This window comes from Mesocricetus auratus, unplaced genomic scaffold, assembly GCF_017639785.1.
Source record: "Mesocricetus auratus isolate SY011 unplaced genomic scaffold, BCM_Maur_2.0 Super-Scaffold_100013, whole genome shotgun sequence".
Taxonomy (NCBI): domain Eukaryota; kingdom Metazoa; phylum Chordata; class Mammalia; order Rodentia; family Cricetidae; genus Mesocricetus; species Mesocricetus auratus.
This window is the reverse complement of record NW_024429196.1, coordinates 14815869-14825435: the sequence shown is the minus strand read 5'-3', so window position 1 is coordinate 14825435 and position 9567 is coordinate 14815869. Positions and strand designations below refer to the sequence as shown.

Below are 9567 nucleotides of genomic sequence, written 5' to 3'. Positions count from 1 at the left end.
ATCTGATTTTCCCAACTTAGAGTTTGTTCATGTGGAGTTACACTTTGACTACCTAAGTTTGTTAGATACACTATGAAGACAGAATTCATGCCATAGTCTTGTTTTATGATCTTTCAAGATTAATTTAATATCTATTAATATTTATTATCTTAACTCATTGAAAACTTAGAAGTTATAGTGTTGGTATTTACAGAAGGAGGCCACAATAATCCATATTTTTTCTTTAAAAATTTGTGATTATGATGATGGTGTGTGTGTGTGTGTGTGTGTGTGTGTGTGTGTGTGGTGTGTGGGGGGCATGTGTGTTATGGTGCATGAGGGGAGATGAGAGGAGAACCCCAAGGAATCAATTTTCTCTGTCCTTACATGAGCTCCAGGCATTGAACTCAGGTCATCAGACTCGTGTGGCAAGTACTGTCCATGCTCAGCCACCTCACTAATGGAAAGCATAAAGTTCTATAAAGTTCTGAATAATAAAGAATCAAGTAGCAAACATTTGTATTCGAGTGATGATTGCTTATTTACAAATGCAAGAAAATGGGTGGTGTGCTGAGTTGATAATTGCAGGATCCACATGAACTCATCTTGTAGAGAAATGGTGTGTGAGAGTCAGCTTTCCAGCCTGTGAGTCAGGCATCTAGAAGACCAGGCAGGGAAAAGAAGCTAAAATGTAATCAAGGCAGTTCTCCATGCCCTGCTTAGTCAGCTGTTGAGACCGACAGTGAAATGGATACTTTTAAATAAAATTCATGCATCCATTATAACATAAAAGGAATATTTAATTAAAACAGGCTTTTAAAGCAATATACTGCGCATTAACAAGTGCAATGTATAGATATAATTGAGACAAAACAGATAAGATCCTGTTAGTCATTTCTCGTTCTCTTCTGCTCTCCTATAGTGCTCTGTGGCTCACAGGGCTTTTTACATGGAGACAGCTCTTATGAATCAAGGAAACCGGAAGTGGGTCTTTTTTCAATTATTACTTAGTTATAACTATAGAACTTTATGCTTTCAATTAGGACCAATGAGATAGCTCAGATGTTAGAGCTCTCTCTCTCTCTCTCTCTCTCTCTCTCTCTCTCTCTCTCTCACACACACACACACACACACACACACACATTGTATGCCAGCCAGCACATGCAGAGGAGGTCAGCAGACAACTTTTTTTTACCTTGCAGACGCGGGGTCTGTCTTGTTTCTGCTGCTGCTCCATGACTACCCATTAGATGGCCTGTGAGCTTTCACTCTCCTGTCTGCCTCCAATCGGCACTGCCTCCCATAGGACTGCTGGGATTATAGGCTCATGTCACTCTGTCTGGGATTTACATGAGTTTGTGAAATTGAACTGAGACCTTCAGCCTTGCACCATTAGTATCTTTACCCAATGAGTCATGTCTACAGTCTGAGGTGGGCCTCTTTCTTGCTTAGTGAAGCCTTATGAACATGCTCTGGGGGAACAAGGGTATGACTCTTATGTACTGAGGCTGTGGGGGAATGTAGGGGTAGTATCAGCCTTTATAACCTTCATTTGACTAAAGCTCAAACCAGGAGGTTGAATTCGATGGCTGTTGGAGTACTTTCTTCTCTGTCGTTCAATCGCACTTGTACAGACTTGGAAGGGTGAGTCTTGCCGATCAGTTCTTGACTGGGAGTGTTATCAGAGTCCTTAAAAGGTTGCCATTCTGTGCGCCTGTGGAATGACGGGTTGACTGATTCCTGGTGTGGTAGTGCAGGTATGGTTGAGAGTAGAGTTTCACTGGAGTCATTCCTAAAGTTGTTTTTATTGACTGTAACCACCCTGGTGTGCATTTGACAAGAGGATGCCCTGATTTAGTGAAGGAGTCCAAAGCTTTGCAGAAGCTAGAGAGTTCAAGTAAGAATTCCTTGGTCTTGCCTGGGAAAGAGACAGGCTTCTGAGAACACTTGAACTACGAGGGACAAGGTACTCAGGGGCAAAAGCACAGAGACGGGAGAAACAAGAGCATGTTGTATACAAACTATATTAGCTGGGTTTTAAAACCTAAATGATAACACGCTCCAAACCCCTCTTTGCCTCCTCGTGAGTTAAATGTTACTATCTGCAGGCTTTCTGCTGTATAAAAACCTTTCTGAAGTTGCCAGAGTTCTGATTTGCATACAAGCAAGCACAGAGTCAGCCTAATAAAGACATTACAAAGATGAGTTAGATATGCAAGAGGCAGAGGATGGACTAAAAGATGGTGGAAAAATACTTTCACTGTCACCTTAGAAAAGTGAATGAACAAATATAATTTGAGTCACAGACAAGGAGGAATAGATAGAAAAATGTAATGACTAAAAATTTCAAAATTGTAGAAGCATTTCAACCCATAGATTCAGGAATTGTAGAAAATTTCAAGCAACATAAGTTATAATGACAGTCATGTCAGGGCACATTGTGATTAAAATGTTGAAAATCAAACATTACTGTGATGATTACTGTTGACTTGTCATAAGACACAGGGCAAGCCAGAAATCAATGGAAGGATATGTTTAAGTGCTACTGAGCAAGAAAGTTGACCTAGAGTTCTGTAATTGGAAACGAAGGTTAAAGTATCAAAGATGGGAACTGTCCTAGATGCCCAGCAGCAGATGAATGGACCGGAATGGGATGGTAGACACAGTGGAGTTTTCTTCACCTGTAAAGAAGAATGGAATGACATTTTCAGGGGAACGGATAGAACTGGACATCATCATGTTAAGTGCAACAAGCCAGACATGACACATTTCTCCAGACTTGAGCATGTGTACCTGTGTTTGCTGTTGTTGATCACACGTCTTTACAGGCTAATTGATGGCTGGAGGCACCAACACAACTGTGCCTTCCCAGGATGCAGTCTGTGCTGAGGTAAGATGTGTAACAACAGTAGCACAACAGGAGTCTGCTCAGCAGAGGGGCCCAGCTGAGGATTCTCTGTGGGGAGACGGTGACAGACTGTGATAAGTTATGGGAGTGATGGCAATCACTAAAGCAATCGTTAAAAATGAAAATCGAGGCATGATTTAAAAAGTGGATAGAGGGAGAAAATGGAATACTAAAGTCACCAAAATTTACTCCAAATAAATAGATAAATAAATAAACAAAGAGTGAGGAACAAAAACCAGATGGAACAAATGGAAGTGAAATAGAAAATAATCCTCTGAACCACAGATTATGGTTCCTGAGGGGATTGGCTTCCTACAGAAAAAGTCCTAACAAATACTGTTAAATCCACTCAATCACATAACCACAACTCCACACAGACACAACAGTCATATATATGATAATGTATACAGATTAAATTAGTCTGAATGGGTTACTAATAATTTTCATTTGCCATCTTGTACTCAAGAGAAAATTTTAGGATGTTTTTACCCAGCAGTTTCATCAAGAGGCTACGGGGTTCTTCCTCACAGATAAAACGCACCGGTTCCTTCCCGAATCATTGAAGTGGTTCAATTCTATGGATGGAGTTTACTTTGACTGCTTGAGATGGGAAGCTCTGGGTTTGTCACTTATTTATTATACTCTCTTAAGCATGGCTTCTATTATACTCTCTTAAGCATGGCTTCTGAATGTGGATGCCCTTGGCTCCTGTCCGGTGGGGAAAACAGTTTAAACAGCGGGGCCAGACGGGGCTGCAGATGAACTCTAAGGTCACCCAAGAATCACAGCTGAAAATCAGGTGCAAACTCCTCAATGAGTGTGGGAGAGCCATCTGAAGGGTGGCAGATGGAAGGCCCGAGAAACTGTCACGGGTCCTGCAGGCTCATGGGACCTCATCGGAAGAATCGCACGGAAGACAGCAGTGGGACTATGACACCAGGTTAGAGATTCTGGTCATCTGGATTTTGTACTAGCATTTCCTCACAGCCTTTAGGAATTATCCATTTGGGGGGGGTGCCAAGTGGAACACACTCAGTTACTATGTTTTCCACAACAGAACAAGACACTTGTCACCAGTAGCTCCAAAGAGAATGGTGGTATCCCATGGAGCAGATTGGAGAGCCCGTGCAGACACCTCCTCCAGGTCTGGGGCCTCGGCGTTAGAGTCATTGCCCGCAGAACACAGTTGGTGGGCTCAGAGTCTCCTCTGTGGAGATGGAGACTTTCTGTAGGAATACAGTCTCAAGTGTGTTTCTGTTGCTGGTGCTGTGACAAAAACATGTGTAACTCAGCCTCTATGTGCCTGTTTTTCTCCATCTATAAACTGTGGAACCTGATATTTACAATATGCCCAGCTGATAGGGAGTCTCATAAAATAAAGTAATTACAAAGACTTTTATGTTATGTGTGTGATAAAATAAAATTGACTCTGTTTCTTCAGCCTTTAAAACAACACACAATGAAGTCAATGTGCCATTTTACAATGACGAACGAAACCTAATTTAAATACCAACTTTAAACACTTGTAAAATTGAAAAGAAAAAAAAATCCAGGACTTATTCTCCTTGACTTAACTGAAAACAAATGCACCCAGTTTTTTTGTCCTCTAATGACCTCTTGATAGTCACAAAAGCCAAAATATACCTACATCAAAAATGTAAGTAAATTATAGTTCCTGGAAGTGAATTTCTTGATAATATTTCTGAAGAGGCATTAAATTCAAAGGACAAACTCTCATCTATCTCTTTGCAATACCAGTTTTCTTCTTTTCCAGTGGAATTCTGACCATAACAATCAGATGACAGAAAAAAAAAAGGTCTCAATTCTGATTTTACCCCCTGGCGTGTAAATGACAGTTTTGTGACTTGCTAAAGTCAGTGTCCGAGTGGCGGCAGTGTCCCAATGTCTACTGTCCTTCTCACTTCCCATTGCCTCAGACCAGCAGCCAACGAAACAGGCGATGGCGAAGTCAGTTACGTGATTATTTCCCGAGCCCAGCCTTTGAGAGCTGTATCTTACTTTTAAATGTGGCCAGCTTCCAACGCATCTCAGCAACAGTAAAACAAACACATCCATCCACTGATGCAGGTCAGCAGCAACCCCAGGGCTCCCTCTCACAGGCAACACAGAGCAGTCAGACTGTAGCTGATGATGTGGTGAGGCCCTCAAAGAAAGAGATGCACAAAGCATTTGAGGTCAAGAAACCCAAGGCTACATAATAATTTGTTCTTAGGTTTTCCACCATGGGTCTGATTTTTAAAGACATGGGGATTCCCCATTGCCTGTAGCTCATTAATCACAGTAGCTTTTGATTATGAAAAGTGCAGTTCCAAAGATAGTACTCCAGGACTTGGCAGGGAGATTCTATGCCTGTCCTTTGAATGTGCCAGAGCCCTCCGAACCCTGCCAACTCTGATTGCACTTAGCATTAATTGAAGATGCTGAGGAATATAAGCCTTTTTGAGTTTAGCCACCTGGAGCAGATTAAAACCTTTGTCCTGCTGGTAACGTGGTCCAGGGATTGGGAATACAGGGCTGTTTTAATCTTTTCCAAGTCAGGCTGTTTAGAAATATCCATACATCAAATGTTCATGGATCTCATGCACTTTCCTTCTCAGGGGAGAATTCAATTACCAGCAACACGAAGTGGGATTAACTTGTCATGGTGAGCCATCTGGAGAAAGAAGGCCCACTACCCCTGCAAATATGCTCAGAGATTTCCACTATGCTTGTGAAGTTTCTGAAGGCACTCCAAGCTGCAAATGATGTTTTCTCTGAAAGACATTTCAGTTAACCTGGTGAAAATGAAATGCTATTAGACTAGGCCTCCCTGTGTGCTGAAGATCTACCAGGCCACCTGGAAAGTTCTGTTAAAGACAGAGAACCACTGAGAGAGGCTTGGAGCTGCACTACAAACACCGACAGAAAGGTTGGTGAGACTTCAGAAAGGCTGAGATGAATATGGACACTACTGAGTTGGGAGTCAGCTTTGTAGATCTTTTCTGGAATGCTGGCTTCCTTGAAGAATAAAGAAAACAACAACAACAACAACCCTAGAGCACTCCATAGGTTAAGGCAGGAAGATCTAAGTCAAAGTTTGCCTAGGCTATAGCACTACAACCTACATAAAAGGAAAAAAAAGAAATTTAGATTAACTTCAGAAAGCAAAAGCCAAATGAATGGCTTCATAGTTCATAGTTCAAACCAAGAAGCAGAGTTCAGGGGGTAGATATGATAAGACCCAGGAGATCAATAGTCAAGCCAGTATACCCTGGAAAGAGTCATGTTGTACTAAAATGTAGCCAGCCTTCAGAGCCACCAAGATGGCAGTCCTCTGGAGGCAAAGCTAAGCTATACCAAAAAGCAAGTGCCACCCATGAAAATTCAGTTGGGAAAGCACTACGATGGGAGGGAAGGTCAAGCCAGGAGGGTGGAGGACAGACAAATTGGTGAGAAATGATGGTTTATTTAAAATTAGTTTCCTTAACTCTTTAGTGTCTTTACAGTTAAAATCACCAACAACCTATATGAAAAGCACTTTTAATTTGCAAATAAATTGCAATGCATTCAAACAACAATTAGATTGCCAAATTATGATACATGACCACATTGATTCTGAACAATATGCATTAGGTTTCTAGGCACATTTGATGAGACTAACATAAAGTTGATGTGAAAACCAGGAAATGGTATTATGAGACAGGAACAGTTCCAGCTCAACTCAGTTTTGAGCATAAATGGAAAAAGTCCCACCCCCAAAAAAAGATATTAGCAAACTAAATCTAAAAATGTGTAAAACCAATCCATATATAATGCCCAAAAAACATTGATCTCAAGATTGAATGGGAGTTTAACGTTACCAGAAAATCGAGATTTGACACAAGCAAGGAGGGAACTTCGATTGAGAAAATACCTCTATAGTATAGTTCCAGCTATAGGGCATTTTCTTAGTTAGTGATTGATGGGGAAGAACCCAGCCATTGTGAGTGGTGACATCCCTGGGCTGGAGGTCCTGAGTTGTATAAGAAAGAAGGTTGAGCAAGCCACAGGCAGTAAGCTACTCCCCTCCATGTCTTCTGCTTCAGTTCCTGTCTCCAGGTTCCTGCCTTGCTTGAGTGCCTGCCTCCACTGTTTTTGGTGATGAGCTGTGATACGGAGCTGTGAGAGAAATAAACCCTTTCCTCCTCAAGTTGCTTTCGGTCATAATGCTTCATCTCAGCAGTAGTGGCCCTAGCCAAGACAGTCCTCATCCAGAGCAAAATCCAAAATCTCTTCTATCAGTTTTTTTTTTGTCTGTTTGTTGTTTGTTTTTCGAGACAGGGTTTTTCTGTATAGCTCTGGCTGTCTGGAACTAGCTCTGTAGATCAGGCTGGCTTCGAACTCACAAAAAGTGCTGGGATTAAAGGCACACCTTTAATCTCAGTATTTGGGAGGCAAAGACAGGGAGATCTCTGAGTTCAAGGCCAGCTTGCTTTACAGAGTGAGTTACAGGACAACCAGGGCTACACAGAGAAACTCTGTCTCACAAAATCAAACTAAACTGAAACAAAACCAACCAACCAACCAAACACCAACCCTGAAGGCTAAGAGTAAAGCTCAGTACTTGCCTAGTATGGGCTTTATTTCTAATATTGAAAAACACAGGCTAGAGCTAAAGTATTATCCTCCTGTCAGGTTCAAAAGCAAGAGAGCCTGCTATCACTATTTCTAGTCAATTTTTGTTGCATCCAAGCCAGTACAGTAAGAAATTAAAGGCAGTGGAGAGGAAAGAAATAAGGTAATGTGATGATAAGATAGTTTTTACAGAAAATTGAAGAAATGTTTTAAGACAAACTATTGCATGTAAGGACTTTAGTGAGACTACTGGAGAAAATACCAGTATGTTTAAGTTACATATAAACAACACAAAATAAATTGGAACACATAAATAAACTCACAATGGCAACACAACTTACAGCTTCAACCGATAAACCTAACAAAAGAATTCTGAATTCTTTCTGACTAATAGCTGGAATATAGAGAACACATAAGTGAATGGGAAACTACAGTATACCATTCTACAGTTGTTTATTATTTTGATGACTAAAAAGTATCTTCAACAGCAATAATCTATCCCTTAATATCAAAATTCAGTACAATTTCAGATAGTATCTCAATAGTTAGTTTATGCTATTAAATTTTGCATAGAAAATTACTGTACTTAATTTGATAAATCAAGAACTAATAAATTTTTCAAAAGTGAGAATTATGTTTATCAAATACTAAGGGTTAAAATAAAACTGTAGGACTAAAACAGTGTAGCATCAAGGCAGTGATAAATATTAGGCAATAAAACAGAAGAGATTTTAATGAATGGCTAATAAATGATTGTGTAGTAAATGGCTCTTAAAAAATGGTGTCCAGATAGAAAAAGGCAAAATCATTTCCCATCTCACTCTATACATGAAAATCAATTTTGTGAACAATAAAAGTTTTAACTTCTGATTACAAAATAAGAGAAAACCATTATTATATTTTATATTAAGACCCATTAAATTGAAAATCTATAGTTACAAAATTTTTAAATAAAATGTCGAGTTTGAAAAGTAAGTTGGAGTCTAGTGGTGGTGCACATCTTTAATCCCAGCACAGAGGCAGAGGTAGGCAGATCTCTGTGAGTTCGATGCCAGCCTGGTCTACAGAGTAAGTTCCTGGACAGCCAGGACTACACAGAGAAACCTGTCTTGAAAAACTAACCTACAAACAAAACAAACAGAAAAGTAAGTTGGAGGTTGGAGAGATAGCTCACTGCACATGTGTTCGGACCTGAATTTGATCCCTAGCACCCGTGTTACAATCTGAGTATTGTGGCCCATGCTCCTAATCCCAGCAATGAGGTCTAGACAGGACGACCTCCAGCCTAGCCCAGGGAGTAAGTCCCAGATCCAAGTGAGAGCCCTTGTCTCACAACACAAAGAAGACAGCCCTTGAGAAGCAGCACCTGCAGTTGGCCCTGGGTCTCACAAGTACATACACCTGCAATAACATGCATACCCCTCCCCGACCACAAAGAAACCTAGGCTAAAGCTGGACATATCAGCTCATATTTACAATCCCAGAACCTGGGAGTCAGAGAAATGAGGATACTACAAGTTTGAGATCAGCCTTGTCTACACAGTGAGTTCCAGGCTAGTCAGGGATACATAGTGAGACTCTGTTAGAAAAAACCAAAAGAGAAAGTGATAGACAGGGGAGAGGAAGGAAAATTAGGTTGGAAAATGATATGCAGTATACACACAGATGAAATATGACACTACAACATATGGATTACAAAGATAACCATTGATGAACCCAACTCCTTACAAATTAAAACATCTACCCAGAAGATACAACCAGCCCTCTTGATTCTGCTAATTATTAGAGAAATGAACATTAAAGATCAATGAGAGTCCAGCATATTGGCAAAAGGTTTGTTTGTTATGTGTACTGCAGGACTCTCTTTTATTATCCTGTTGATTTTCTAGTTTTGTACTTTATTGGACAGTTAAATATGGCTGATATATGTATATGCAAAATACCTTAACATGACTTTAACATTTCATCCCTTTCCTCACCAGAAAAGAACATTGTTTCATTTGTTACCAAAAACTGTATAACAGTAGAAATGAGATTAAAATCATTTGAACTCTATTTCCTTTCCT

The 9567-nt window shown here is 40.3% G+C and overlaps 1 long non-coding RNA gene across 1 annotated transcript in view; it reads right to left on the bottom strand.

Moving 5' to 3' along the window:
- Positions 1-481: 481 nt before the first annotated feature.
- LOC106022201 overlaps positions 482-9567 on the bottom strand; it is a 13541-nt gene continuing 4455 nt past the window's right edge. Inside the window, exons 2-4 of the long non-coding RNA XR_001197224.3 lie at positions 4907-5051; positions 2773-2935; positions 482-2660 (exon numbers count right to left, since the gene is read on the bottom strand). This is a non-coding gene — a long non-coding RNA (uncharacterized LOC106022201). The remainder of the gene's footprint in view (positions 2661-2772; positions 2936-4906; positions 5052-9567) is intronic.